The 15,521-nt window shown below is 39.8% G+C and overlaps 1 long non-coding RNA gene across 1 annotated transcript; it reads right to left on the bottom strand.

Moving 5' to 3' along the window:
• Positions 1-2,189: 2,189 nt before the first annotated feature.
• LOC134430635 (uncharacterized) lies at positions 2,190-14,983 on the bottom strand. The gene is made up of 3 exons (XR_010030870.1): positions 14,874-14,983; positions 3,379-3,478; positions 2,190-2,236 (listed from the first exon to the last, which is right to left on the bottom strand). It is a non-coding gene; the product is annotated as an uncharacterized LOC134430635 (long non-coding RNA).
• Between the last annotated feature and the right edge of the window lie 538 nt (positions 14,984-15,521).

The following is a 15,521-nucleotide window of genomic DNA, read 5'->3' as shown; positions in this document are numbered from 1 at the left end:
CAATGGTGATGGCTCAAAAATCCTGAATTACAAGCCAGTATTACTTTAGAACAGTTCTTCCTTCAGAAGGTTGAATTTTAGGAAATATTTATGTTAGTAATCCTTGCTATCAATGGTTTGCAATGGAAAGATTAAAAACTGACATAAAAAAGCCACAATATTAAGCAACATGCAAAATGATCCAGAGCAGAGCTTTTCTATCCTGAAGATCAATGCAGGCACTTTCACTAGATGGTTTTTGAATTTTCTAAAATTTTAGACTTGGAAGACAAGGAAAAGTCACATAGCCAAATCAGTCTGTAGCAGCAAAATTTCCTGCCTTCCCAGCATTCCTGACATCTGCTCTCACTCCAGTTCCAAGAACAGATGAAAGCAAGACAGTGAAAACAAACCTTTTTGTTTATCCTGCTTTTTTCTTTTGAGTCTCCTTCAAAGCATAAAAGGTGAGATTAACTTAGAGGATGTAGAAATCACAAATCGTCTTGGCATGGCATTGTATTGGAAGGACTAGAATTGATTATCAGGATCAAAGCACCAGTGCTCTCAAGTAAATCATGTTCTGCATGCAGGGATTTAGTATGAACTACGCTTTCAGATAGAATAAAAGAAACAAAAATGTAATGCAATACAGTCATGTAACAGAGAATGTTACAGAGAGGCTGAAGGCTCCAAACTTACAGGGGCATCATCTATTCTGGGAAAGACACACTTTCAGATTAATTTAATTGTAGGAAATATCAAGATAACTGAAATGTTACTTCAGTGGGTTCTGGGGGGGAAAAACCAACCAAAGAACCAATAGACCAAACAAAACACCAACCAAGCCAGACCAGTAATGAGTCTGTCAGTGTGGATGTTCAAAACACCAGATATGATTCCATCCAAGCCCCAAGAGCAACCTTGACCTCCATTCTCCTCCCTATAGCTGCAGTAACTGCACCTCTTAAATCAGTCACCTCATGTGGACACAGAGGGGAGAAGGGAGCCCCAAGCCCAGCCATGATCTCTTCTTCTGCCTCTTCAATGGGGCACATCAGCTTCATTTATTTCCAGGGATTTGCATCTGAGGCTTATGCATTGGACTTACCTTATATGCTCATATGCTCAAAGCTCATAAGAATGCATTCGTGAAGGACTGGAAGTACTCCATTTCTCTAAAAACCAGCCTGCAAACCATGGAGACAGGATGGTAGAACAAAATCACACAGCAAACTCCTCTTCCCTGGTCTACCAGGTCAAGAGGCAAAGCTCCTCACAGAGTGGGGAGGAAGTTACAAAGCTCTCAGCCCCAGTCTTTTACAATATGTCCTTATTTGCCTCAAACTGTGCAGAGCCATCCAAGGAGTTCTGAAAAGAAGGCTGAGATCTCTGCTGCTGCAGAAAAAGAGATTACACTTGAGCTCTCTCTGCATGCAGGTCTCATAAGCGTGATAAAACACATGAAAACACCTCCTTTGACATGGGAAGTTGAGCTGCTTCAGATGACATCAAAACTTACTTGCAGCACTACTGTTCTTGCTGTGTTCTAGCCATAAGACATGTTGGATTTTTTAATATAAACTGTTGCTCAAAAAACTTGTTTACTGTGCCGTTCAGTTGTCAACAAATGAAGCGAGACAAAGGTAACTTTAAAGAACATGTGTTCAAATATTTAAAATTACATTAGATAGAGCACTGACTAACAATGCAATATTCTTCTGCTTCATTTATTCAGTGCTCAGTAGTCTACTGTATAACAGTAGCATCTGGCTGTGTTGAGAATCTTTTGTGAGACCTCAGAAGTGAAAACTCAGACAATAAAACAAATATCCCACAATGCAAGCTTAGCTGCTAAAGCGAAATTTAACCCAAATACATTATTAACAGTGAAAAACATTTTTCCAGACTCTAGGACAAATTGCAGGACAGCAGTGTCTTTCATGGTGTGCTGTTTAACTAAGAAGGCTCTGCAGAGCTCTCCTCCCCCTGCCCCATAAAAGTCACACTGGCTCCATCAGTGCACCTGCAGAAATGACAAAGGCAAAGGAGGAGGCAAAGCTGCACTTAGCATCTGCCATCCCTCACAAACTGGAAATATGGAAACCAGAGGGGGCGAATATTCCCAAAGGAGTAGGGATGTCTGTCTTGTCTTTTTTCCTCCTAGAAACAGCACAGTATTTTGTGAACTAAATCAGAGAAAAGGCTTCTCACCATTAGAGCTAATTCCAGGGGAGTTCGTGGTCCTGGGAGTGTCATTCTGCAAGAAACATGAAGGCCAAAGATATGAGGACAACATTGTCCCAGCCTGAAAAGCTTGCTGCTCTTATTGCAATAATGGGCTCCCCCAGAAAACACTGTCTGCCCACATTTACTGGCTAGTTCTGGTCACACCAAGAGGAATTAAATACATGGTTAGAAGGAGTGAGCACTTCCAAGTCAATACTTGAACTGATTGGATTAGTGAACCAACCAAAGGTTTAAATCAATTATCAGTTTTTCCATAATGATGGGAGACAAATAGGAACAATTAAAAAATATTTTGTGGATAAAGACCAGGAAGAGCAGTAATCAGCCAAAAATCTAAATAATTATTTTATTGACTGAGAGAAATTACTGTTATTTCTGATAGGGAAGGAAGGGAAGAAAACAAGGTCAGGTATGTGTTCTGCATGTAGAATCAGCTGTTCAAGTAATACACAACTTTTGCAGCGTCTGATGAAGGTTACATGGAAATTCATTGAGTTTGGAGAATGGGCATCTTTGTTCTTAAAAGAAGATTTCAACCTGCTTGATGCTGCAATTTTCTGCATTTCAAGGGAGAAGTTTGTTGTTTTTTTCTTTGTAGCTTTTTGCAAATATCCCTGGCATCCTTGTTGTGAGGGGAGGAAATTATTAAACCAAAGAGTTGAAGAAAAATTACATTTTTCCATAGAGGTGGATGTGAATGGGGAATGCAGGGACTAAAATATTCTTAGAAAACTCCTGGAGGAAAAACACCTATCAGCATGGCCCAGGTGCAGAGACAGACACCATGAGAGTCCTGACATCTGCCTACAAAAAGGAATGAACACCCAGAGCAAGGAGTGTTAAACCTTGCAAGAAGTGAGAGACACCTGCCTCTATCACTGTTCAGCTGCCTAAAACAAAAAAGCACATGGCAGATGCAGCTGCACCAGCTGGGCCCACCTCTGCAGCAAAGCTGGAGCTTTTGAGTGAGGGCAGGGCAAGAAAAGCATTGAGAGTTTTCATGACTGAGCACCAGATCAGATTTCTTTGGAGCAAGCTCCACCACACAAAAGATGCTCCTTGGAATAGTTTCTCCAGCATGCACTGTCACTTGAGTGACAAAGACAGCATACTGTGTGTTACCCCATATCATTCTGCTGGTGGCAAATCTACCTTGGAATTTCATCCTGGATGCTAAATGGTGGCTCTGCTCTGGAGTCTGAGTGATTCCATTTCACATCTTGTGCCCCCTCTTTCTGCTGATGCTTGCCTGCTAAAAAAAAGATATATATAGCAGTACCATGAGTGCAGAGTAATTCCTCTGGCAACTTACTATGAGCCAATCTGGGACTATTCAGCCAAGCATTGCCTTTGCTTGACTCCCACAGCTTTTAGAGTCTTGGAGCCTGGTTGGATCCAACTTCCAGGGAAAAATTACTCTCTGATTATAAATATAGCTCACAGGCTGCTGGGCCTCCAAGAGAGGGAAGATGACCCCACCAGACACCTTTGCTCAGGTGTAGCCGGCTGTGATCACACTGAGAGTGCCAGCCCACATCTGTGAGCGAGAGATGCAAACAGTAGAGAGTAAAACAAATCTGCTCTCACCCCCATTGTGGCCATTTGAAATCCTTCCCACTGGCTTTCTGAGGCTTCCTCTAAAACTGGTTATGAGGTGCTGTAAAATCAGAATCTCCAGTGTCAGATAAGAAACTGTAAAATAAAGCATTGAGCCAAACAGAAAATGGCTATCCCTTACTCTTACATTTGCAGTTCCTCTTCCTAACCAACCCCCCCCCCCAAAAAAAAAAACACCAAAAAAAAAAAAAAAAACCAAAACCAAAAACAAAAAAAAAACCAAAAAAAGCCTACAGCTGTTTAAACTGCTGTTTGCTTTATCAAAAGTTGACTGGGTCTTCTCAGTGCATCCTGTTTTCTGGGCTCTTTGGCCAAGGGTGGGCCATGCCAGTGCCCCCACTATGGCAGTAGCCTATGTGAGTAAACCCAACCAGAACCAGCTCTGGCTCACACTTGTTCTGCATCATTGCAAAGTACTCACTCCCCTGTGAACAGACAGCAGCAGATTGAGCAGATGCTCAGTAAGAGCATTCAAATTTCTAAATAAATGCTTTTCTTGTCTGTGATGCACTTTCAGAAGCAGTACAAATAAACATTCAAGGATGATAGCTAAATCTATCGTCAGGTTCCACTTAGCACTTGTTCTAAATTGAATTTTATGTGTTTGCATTAAACACAATTGGGGTAGGGAAAAAAAAAGGAAACCATCAGCAGAAAAATCTTTCTTAACTAAATTCTATTTTTTTTTCTATCTGTAAGTGAAGCCATTCTGTTCTGTGAAACATTGACAACAGTTGCTTTGCACCAGTTCACAAGTAGATTGAAATCCTCATGAACTGAAGAATATGAAAAAAAATAGTTACCAGTGTAATCAAATTCTTGATTAAATCAGAGACAAGTGTGAAGTGAAAGTAACTGCAATGGAACTATGACACAGCCATGAGTTTTTAGAGTTTTAGGTAACTCATCCTGTGCTATTCAGCAAAACACTGAGCAAGTGGAGCTTAGTGACTGCCACAAAAGGTGGTCTTGAGACAGATGTGAGTGGTTGACAATGCATGGCCTCTGAAATGCAAGAGGTCATGTTTTATAATCAGAAAGGATTCTCTAGCATGGGAATGTATTAATTTATGATAACATTGCTCTTAGATTAGCCACAAGGCCCATCAGGTCATGGAATATGCTGATAAACTTGACAGTAATCAGAATATATGATTATTGGAAAATGTTCACAGCTGTTAGAAATGAGCCAAAGGTATTCATACACTGTTATTGAAGATTTGGCTTTATGACACCAGATAATTAAAGCATTACCCATTTAGCCTTTATGGCCAGTATATTACCGTTTATTTTTCAAACGCTTCAAGCTACTAAATATGATGAGGAATTAATAATAAAAGAAATAAAGCAGGAGAATAATTCTACTGAGCCAAGTTTCACATATATAATTGATGCTCATTCCATTACCAGAGGCCAAACGTTCCTTGTTTCACTGACATGAATAGCCCCATTGATAAAGTGCAAGCGCAAAGTGATCCAGCCTCCCATGAGATCCTGATGTGGTATTCCAAGCTCAAACAATATTGTACTACTTTAAATGGATGATAAATTCTCAGGGATTGAAAAATATTGATGTGGCCCCGTTACTTTGTAGATGTAAAAAATTACACATGGTCCAATATTTTGAGTGAAGGCATTTTACAGCAACAGCCATTACTAGAAATCCTTACCAACATTTCTTCAAGAGTTTGTTGAAACACTTGGAATGTAAAGTATTCACAGATAACTCTTATTTTTCTTTGGCTGAAAGGGAACATTGTAAAGTAAAACCACTCCTGGAAGTTTTCAAATGACACTGAGTATGGTAACCAGTGCCCTTTTTTCAGGGCAGAGTAAAGGTCTGCAGCTGCTGTTGCTTTTGTTAAAATCTGATTCCGTTTCCTTGAAGATAAGGCAAACTACATAAAAGCAAGAAAAAAGATTGATGTAGTGTCTGTGTCAGATAACAGCTCTTTCTTGTAGCTCTTTTTTTTCCTTAGTTTGAGCACAGCACTCAGTTTTACAGGCCAATCTGAGATGTTGCAGAATTGTTGTTGTATCAGGCTTGACAAAGTGCTGCTTGTCCAGACTCAGAGTGATGGTCCTGGCTGGCTGATTCAGGCTTTAAAAAAAAAAAATGGAAGGAATTAACAGAAGTGATGAAACAACACGTGAAAGAAGGTGACAAAAGGAAATTCAAGTCCTGTATTCTGGATGATATATGTTAACAGAAGTTTAAAGTCTGCAAATACAGCATATGAGGCTCAAACTGAGCATCCTGGTGAACACCAAGGCTGTGTGATCCCCACTGCTGTGCTAAAATTTCCCAAGGGAACATATTAACTCCATACTGAAAAGAGAACTGAAATCAAATTAACTGTCCAGGGTCACACCACAGAGACATTCTTCTTCTCTAAATTTAGTGAAGAGCACGAGATTCTGAGTTACTTCATCCATCTGTATCCTGCAATACCCTCTATTTCAAACCATGTATCCCAGATCAGTGGAAAGCCAGCCTGAAGGACAACCTGTGTATCTTATGGCACCATTCTGAAAAATTTAATAATTGCCTTTTCCTAAGGGTGTTCTCTGAAGCTGCAAATAGCAGTGACTGAAAGAAACTGAAAAGTGTTCAGACTTGCAGGCACCTTCCAGAAATATCACAAGCCGTGTTTTTATATCTGATTAGGAAGAAATCTTTTCATGCTTCTTTCCCAATTCTAGTAATAGAATCCAAATGCACTATTCAAATATCAGCCCTTATACTTGAAAAGGGATGCAGAAAAGCAGGAGTCTTAGATATGTTCTGCATGTAGATGAACTGAGGAAAACTTCCATTTTCAGTGCTGGTTCTTTTAGACACCTAAATTATCTGACTAAAATCAGCCTGGTTTCAGAAATCCAGAACATTCTCACCACTATCCCTGCTTTTGAGCGGTAGTTTCCAAGATGAAAACCTGATTTTAAAAGAAAGATCAAATCCAAATTCTGTAGTATCTGAATATGGTGTGGCTACTTGCAATGCAAGGATCAGGCAGGGCTCAGCCAGCTCTTTAATAGCCAGAGCTTTCCACTCTTAGTCATAGATTCATATTTACCCTGAACACCATAACCATATCCCCAGAATTCTTGGTGTTAAATTCAGAGTTAAAATGGGAATAGATGCTTTTCCTGCTGAGCACAGAAGTAAATAAAAACGAAGCAATAAAATGAAAGCTTCATTGCTGTCTAGCAAAGCTATTTTGTATTAAGAATTTAGTATACAAAACTGTACTCATGTTGTGCAAAATGTTTGGTATACTTCGATAAGAAGCCAATGGTAATGGCTTTCTTAGACAATTTAATTTATTTTATACTGATTGCAGGACCTAACAAAACCACAAATTCTTGGCTTGGCATGCATTAAAGGAAACATAATGAAAATTGCAAAATACCCTGTGCACAAAAATATCCAGCAATAGAATGAAGGAAAATGTGACTACTCATAAGGAAGGCAAGTGTGTGGATAGCAACAACATTGAAACTTATCTAAACTTTACATTTGCACAGGAAGAACTGCCACTTGCAGTACTTTTAAAAGAAATTTAAGAAATTTTTGCCTTGCTAATGCAATATACTCTTTCTGTCATGATAAACAACAAGGTAATGAACTTATAGCAATGAGTCTTCCTGACCCCCCTATCTTATCCAAAAGACAATGAACTACAAGTGTCAAGCAAAGAATCCAAAGAATGCCATCTCAGCAGCTACTTTTCTTACACTGGCACCTAATAATAACAATTAGAAGCCAAAGTAGGAAGAAAGTCTTGCCCCAGAGGGCTCATATCCCAAGGTCTCAGTTCTGCAAAAATTCAGGTAGAAATAATTCTTTGGGTTTTTTAAAAAGCAGCATTAGTGTGCATGAGCAGAACCTGATGTCAGGTGTTTGAGGAGGGTTTTCTACCACAAATCTATCTCTCTCCAACAGATAACAACTTTTACACTGCCACATACACGCTGGTTGCTCTATCTAGCAGCAGACCCAAGGGTGCAGATGATCAGTCACCTAAACTGAAGTTCTGGGATTTTTACATTTCTATGCATATTTTTTTTAAATTCCACTCCTGAGATTTTCTGCAGGAAAAGTCAAAAGCCCTGCAGCAGGTCTAGTCTACTTTTTATTTATTTATATAAATAAAATGTATATGCAGGAGTAACTGCACCAAAGCTGTTGAGAACTCGGGAGGGAGTGGGATCAGTCTGTGGACATGAGGAGTCCTTCAATTTTGTCGTATTCACCTCTGTCATTTTGATATCAGAAAACACAAGAGGAATAAGCTGAAGTAGCAAGGGACTTTTGTCCCCATGATTTGAGGGATATTGCAGTTAGAAAAGGACCCTTATTCCTTTGGCTAATAAACACAGCACCCAGAGCATTTTAGGAAGCTGAATCACCCTGTTGGAGATGTGTCCTTCACTCTGGACTCTGACAGAGCACAGCCACTGAGATCTTCAGACCTGCTCATCAGTACAGGCCTCATGCCCCTCATGAACCCATGGATTAAATCACCTGAATTTTGATGTCATGATACGTTCAGAGATTTAACTCAAGCTCACACTCCAGACAACAGCCTTCCCTCACTTTCCTACAAGCCAGGCTCCCAGTCACCCTTAGAGTACATCCAGCTTTGCCAATATGTAGCACAGAAAGACTATTCCATTTTCCCTGGTAGCTTAGAGCCCTGAACTATAGCAAGGAGACACACACAAACCAGTCTTTGCTATGCCCCAAGTTGGAGCAAAACATTGGACCCAAAGGGGTCTCTTTTCACCAGCCTATTAAGCATTCCCAGTTAAGGATTTCTAAACTCTGCTGAAGCTGTAAACTGCACCAGAAAATTACTCTCTGAGCCAGAGAGGAAGGAAAACTAAATGGTTGAGAAAGGATAATTCAAGACCATGCTCTGAGGGGTAATGAATTCTTTACAAGAAGTAAAACAGCTTCACAAGCTAAATTTGTCATTTCTCCTCTAAGAGCAGCAAGATCCAGTGTTGAGTTTCTGAGCATAGTCTCAACCCTGAGTCTCTTAAAACCCTTCAGGCTTGTATAGCCAAACACTTAACAGTTCATCCTCCAAAGGTTTTGGGTTTGTTCCTGATAACTTCAGCTGTAAAGATTAATCCAACAACAACTAAATCAGACCACAGAGGAGAGAAACAAAGGGGACAGATTATCAGAAAACCCAAAGGGGCCATAGCTGGGTGACTTTGGATACCCCCAATGGGACTGTGGATGTCTTGGGATATTAAAGCCCAGTGTGTAGCTGAAGAGGCTTTGAGACTTTCAACAATGCCAAAGCATTCAATTTAGGTACTCAATGAGGCTTTTAAGATTCTAACGTCATTTATTAATAAAATCTAAAATATTTTTGCTGCAGTTCCTGCACCTTTTGGACCTCTATCCTTTATTTCCCCAGCAGAAGCAAGCTATTAGAATTAATGGAGCAAAAATCTGACACTACAAATTCAGTCCAAATAAAAACCACCCTACAAACTCAGAATATGCTTATTCAGATGACTTACTGGACTATACCTAAACGTACTTTTGATTGTTAAATGTTAAAGGAAACCATTGTAGCAGTCTTTCAAGAGAAAGAATTTTTATAGCAGTGAAAGAACATTTTTACTAACTGGACTAAATGGGATAAACTGCTCTCTGATAGTACAGTTACCAGTGGCAATGAGCAGCCTAAAGTGAGTCAAATGTTAGGGGACAGGGACATAGCTCTGCATGTCAGAACATCCAAACTGCTTCTCTATCCTCAAGCAGAAGCTTGGCCAGAAATTGTTAAATCTGTGTACAAAGCTGCCACGGAGCTTCCACTCTCCTTTCCTCTCTTTCTCTCCCCCAGGCATAGAATCAGCAGCTTACCTGACTTCTGATTTTGCCCTCTACAGAAAAACATCTTTTAAAATACTCCATCTCAGCTCCTCTCCTTCTGGGGAAAAAATCATATCAGCTGCATACCCTGATGTCTCCAGCCTCCAAAGGAAAGGGCAGCAGGTGCAGGTCCAATTAGTTGTCTGATAATGTTGCTATTTGTCTCAATATTGCAGACAGTAATACTGCTCTAAACATAACTTCAAAGCATAAATCCTTCAGGTTTACTGTGGAGACATGTAAACCACAATTGAGAAAGTCTTAGGAGGGAGATCAAAACCTAGACACAGGTATGGACTCTTTGGGGTAAAGAGGCTTCTAAAAACTCCAGGCAGTATCCCCCAGTGCATTGGGGTCCATAATGGCTGAGTGCAGTTCACACCTACAAGAGCTGTCCATTTCCCCACAAGGAGGGCCTGAGTTTTAAGCAGCAAATTAAGATTAGGAAAGCAACAAAGAGACCAAGGTATCACTCCAAAGAGACCTGAGTAAATGTCAGAATTTTTACTTTAAAATAAGCAACTTACATCTTACTGCCATGTACCCCAGGGTCTGCCCCAAGCAGCACTTTGAGGTGCTCAGGCTTCTAGAACAAGGCTATGGAGGGCATTAGGCACTTGCACAAGGAGGCACAGTACCAATACACTGAGCAGAGACCCAAGCTGGGGCACCTTGGAGACAACAAGGTGTGCAAGGTGCATCAGGCCTCACTCACAAGCACTCCCATGCTTCAGCCTCCAGCAGAGCTGGCAGTGTGAGCCCGCTGCTTGCTCATGGAAGGAGTCATTTTCCCTAGGATGCACCATCAGTGGTGCTGTAGGTAGTCACTATTTGGCTACAAGCCATCATGTAGGACCATTTCCCCAGCTAGCAGAAGACCAGGGTTTATTTCCTGGTTCCACTGCCTTGTCTGAACCTGAGCTTCTCAAACTGGTCCCTGTAACTGCTTTTAGACTGTGCCCTCATCCATGGGAAAATGGATTTGGATTCCCTAAGGGAGTTGCCCTATGTGTGTTGGAGTGCTCTGACTTCTCTGCTAGCAAACAAACACAGAAGTGGTGTTCATCCCACAGTAGGACCCTCTGCGTTCCATGGTACAGTTTGTGAGAATGTATTCTCTGGGTAAAGTCCTCCAACTAACACTTAGAAAAAAGAAAAGAGTTTCTGACTTCACAGGCACTAGGATGGGAGATAAGCACTGAACTCTTCAGCTCTGAGAAGTCAAGATATTCCTGAGCAATATCAGTCAATGGATGGATGGATGGATGGATGGATGGATGGATGGATGGATGGATGGATGGATGGATGGATGGATGGATGGATGGATGGATGGATGGATGGATGGATGATAAGGATGGAGCCAGTCAGTTTAGGCAATAGCTGAAGTTTGAAGATGACCTTTTCAGATTAAGGCCTTCCAACCCCACCCAGCTGTATGGCATTGTGGTGGCTTGGTTGTCTATCATGACACTAGGAGTTTGGGAGAGAAAACAAAGGTACATAACATCATCCTTCAGAAAAGTCTCAGGATCTCTGGACCAGCTTTCCTCCCCTGGATCACATAGAAACCCATAATCTTATGGGTCACAGCCTGAGTGATACTTTTCTCAATTTTATGCCCAAATGGAAGATATTGGGGGGAGGAAGTAACCTTCATTAGGGTGGACTATTTTGGCTTTACTATAGTCCTGGCAATAAATAACTCACTGATCACTCTGTTGACAAAGTACAGCTCCTCAGTCTTGGGACTGTTACAGTGATATATCTGTTAAAATTTTCAATCCACTCTAAAATCTTTTTTAAAAAAGTATTTTTCCCCAGTTCATTCTGTTGTCAGGAGACAAATGCTGTAGTCCACACTCCTTCAGACTAAACACCAAAAGAAACCAAAAAAAGCAGCTGTCCTGATTTAGAGATAATGATTTGCTGTTCTACTTCTGGTTTATCTCCTCTTCCCTTTATTAATCTATAGCAAGATAGGGAACACCTCCTCTGCCTTCAGTACCAACACAGAAAAAGAGAGAGAGCTAAGAAGGCAATGCATCTCACCTTGTTCCTCAAAACCAAATCAACTTTCCTTTCATTTTAAAACAAAATAGAGACTACATCTTTCTTTAGGGCACTTTCACCGCTATGGGCAGTGGTGTTTTTCTCCTAAGTCACCTTGTCAATCTCTTTAGAGAAAATTTCCCCTGCTCTCCCTGTTTCTAATCTCAACCTACAAGAAACTAGCTGGGTTTAAGAACAATGGCTGGTTAATCTATACCCTGTAGTCCTTAGCAGTCCATGTGAAGCTGCATTCCCACTGTAAAAAGAGACTGACAATTATTGCCAGCCCAGGTTGGCTGTCTCATGGTCCCACCGCAGCAGGCACTGGGCTAATTCACTGCAGGCCTTCACACAGGAGTTGAGTCAGTTTATTTTTTAAAAAGCATCTTTGTGGTGCTGAAAATTGTCGAATTACAAATAAGAAAACCACAATCCACTTTTCCCATGGAGTCTGAAATTTCTGACTTATCTACAGGCTGTTTCACCAAAAGCCAAATTCCATACTGGGGGAACCTATTCCCATTTCCTCCTTGCTTGCATAAATCCCAGACTACACAAATTCATTTCAAGTTCTCTTTATATTTGACATTAGTGTCAATCCCATTTTCTCCTAGTCTGTGCAAAATTGTGGGTTTGGCCTATGGAAGCTCCCATGCAGCCCTACATGAGCATATGCTTCAAGGGATGCTCTGAAAACATATTTTCAGTGACAACCCTGACAGAATTTTAGAAGATAATGCTAGAAAGGTTCAGTTCTCTTTTGAACCCAACCCCAATGCATCTTGAAAGAGACTGCATAGCCTTCTATGAAAACCAGTTTATTGTTAGAGATATATTTCTAAAATGTCAAGATATGCAAGAGCCTTTTAGGTAGTCTGTTGAGGGATTTTTTTCATTTTTCAAGTTTTCCATGATCACTTTCCACTTATCTTATCTGAAAAAGTGCAACATACTGAGCTTTGTGTTTGCAGTCATTAAGGAACTGAAAGTCACCACCAAAAGGGTTATCTGGGCTACCAGAAAACTGAAATATACTCATCCTGGTACTAGACATTCTCTGGTATGAATAGCACTTCCTTCTTACTCACACAAATGCTGGAAAATCCAGTGGAGGCAAGAGCAACTTTGTGAGAAAGTCATATTTTAGAAAGCCTGTTTCAATAAACATAATGTTGCATAAGTGGAACTCAAAACAGAAATAAAAAGGCACCTTTGCCTTTTATTAAGTGTTGATTGCTAGCAACTGGGATCTAGGCTCTCCCAGTTCCATCTCTTTTTGCCTGTGGACCCTGCATCACTCCAGACACACTTTTGTTTCAACACAGCCATTCAGGCTAGAGGGTCAACCTCTGCTCACAAGGATTTTTGCAAAGATGTTCTTGTATCTGGGACATAAGTCTTGAGCTCCTTCATCAAAGAATTCAGTATTTCAGTTGTATTCTTCATTCCTGAAAACCTTTTCCCTAGTTCTGAGGAATTTCCACTGAGGAAAGTTTTTAAAAATCCATATTTCAATGTGTTTATCTTTTAAGGAATCTTCATATAGGAATAGCTTAAAGGATCCTTAAAATTTTCCACTATGAGTGAAAGACAATTGGGTGAAGGAGTTGAAGGAGTTGGAGCAGAAAACCATCCTCAAAGCAGCTGTTCCAGGATAGAAACACAAAGGAAGACTCTTGTGGTTTTTGAGTGAGTGTGGGGCCAGTTGGTTTTCCAGAGGTCATTATCCTCCACTTCACCCCCATTGCACTTAATGGGTTAAATCTGAATCCCTGAGGAATCTGAACTATGTAGCTTAGGCTGCCAGGGTGAAAGAATCAGGAACAGCTGTTTATAAAAAAGTGAAAAACATATTAAAATAGAAACCTAGCACCCAGATGCAAAAGATGCATTTTAATTCATTGCTAAAAAATAATTGATGCAAAATCCCTAGATAAATGCTGAAATGCCAAACTCATCTTATCTGCTGCTGTCGTTGGGCTAATTATAGTGGTTTCTGAACCTCTGCAGTTAAGCAAATGACAGGGTTTCTATTATAAACTTAATTTTTAAAATTCATCAGTGAAAAAAGAGCCCTGCTTTGAACTAAAACTTACAAGCTAAAAAAAGTACATGATTTTTTAGACATAGAAAGCTTGTTTTATAGCAGGAGAAGTAAAAATGTACTAATAATTTTGATTAGTAACTAGTTTCAAAATACCTCCTGCACTGGATTTACCTCTAGTATTTTTATGATATATTTTGCTGCATAACCTAAACATTTATATTTCAATAAGTAGGACTGAATAAATTTTAAATGGTTTGAATATAATAGCTGTAGAAAAAAAAATAGCAAACAACACAATTCATTCCAGTAGAAATAAAGAGATCATATTTCAAATAAATGTTTAAGCTTACACAATGGATATCTAAGGCATCCCCTATTATTTTTCAGATTTTCCATTTAGACTATTTGAAAATATCTCCCTAAGTGTTATTCCCAGCATATTTACAAGTATTTTTCACAAGGAAATGCAATAAAGATATGATAAATAGTCCTATCTGGCCATGCCTTTCAATATTGGTGTAATCTTCTGAAGTCAAGGAGTGCCAGTCTAAAACATCATTATCTAAAAATATGCTGATGGCAGGCAGGGCCCTCTCAACAGCAAGGTCCAGGCTCAGAGAAATGCAGCAAGGCACAAACCCACTGCTTCAAAAAGGAGATTTTCTGTTTAATGATCCCTTACTGAACTTAGCCCCTTTCCTGTGCCATGAGCAACCAACAAGTAACATATTTAGGATCAGCTCTTACTGATCCCTTGCTCCATCTTGAGCTGAAATGCAGTTTTCATGGTGATGGGCACTAAAGCCACACAGAATAATTTCTGCAAAAGCATCAAGCACTGAGATATTATTGACCAGCAATTCAAGAAAACAGCACAGGACTACTTTTTAGTAAGAGGGTATCTTTCAGTAAGAGTGTATCTTTGAAGGACCTGGACTGCACAGTAAATATTCACTGTGCAACTTTTCAACATTCACTTCTCCAACTTCGGACCGCTCTAATAATACAAAGAGTACAAATAGATCTTTTACTTACTTGCCGTCCTTTTTTTGTACTTTACACCGAGCTTTTCATTGTTTGTGAAAAAAACCTCCAAGTGACTCCTCCAAAGAATACTCCTTTGTACCATCAATCAGCCTGTTCCTGAAATTCAAACATCTGTAAGTCCCACTAAGGACATGACCCCAAAACATTCATCCAGCAACCTCTACCCAATGAGCTGGTGGCCCTTGCAAAGAGATCAGAATTCTTAAAAGAGGTTACTAAAGTATCAGTAAACTGAAATAACATTTTAATTATTAGGAATTCACCTGATTACAAATACATTTCTGATTTTTAAAGATTTATCTGTACATTTATCAAAATTATTTTGCAAAGGAAGTCATATTGAGCCTGGAGAGACTTCAATGATTTTACTTTATATACCTTCACTAATCTATGGTTATCAATTCCAACAATACAATGTTATTTTTTCAACATAGCTGTAAAGAGAAAACAGGACAAAATTAAGCCACTGGAATAACAGATCATTCATCACAAAATTAAATATTCTGAAAACCAGGGTCTACTTTTAATTGCAACACCAGCCCAGTATTTTTATGAGTGCTATTTGTGCACTAAATTATTTAATAATTATGCAAAAAGCCCTGAAATTATGCAAGTTCAAAGCTATTTCTCTTTAAC

The sequence above is a fragment of the Melospiza melodia genome, chromosome 1, assembly GCF_035770615.1.
Source record: "Melospiza melodia melodia isolate bMelMel2 chromosome 1, bMelMel2.pri, whole genome shotgun sequence".
NCBI lineage: Eukaryota > Metazoa > Chordata > Aves > Passeriformes > Passerellidae > Melospiza > Melospiza melodia.
The sequence above is the reverse complement of the archived record's forward strand: the minus strand, read 5'-3'. Positions and strand labels throughout refer to the sequence as shown.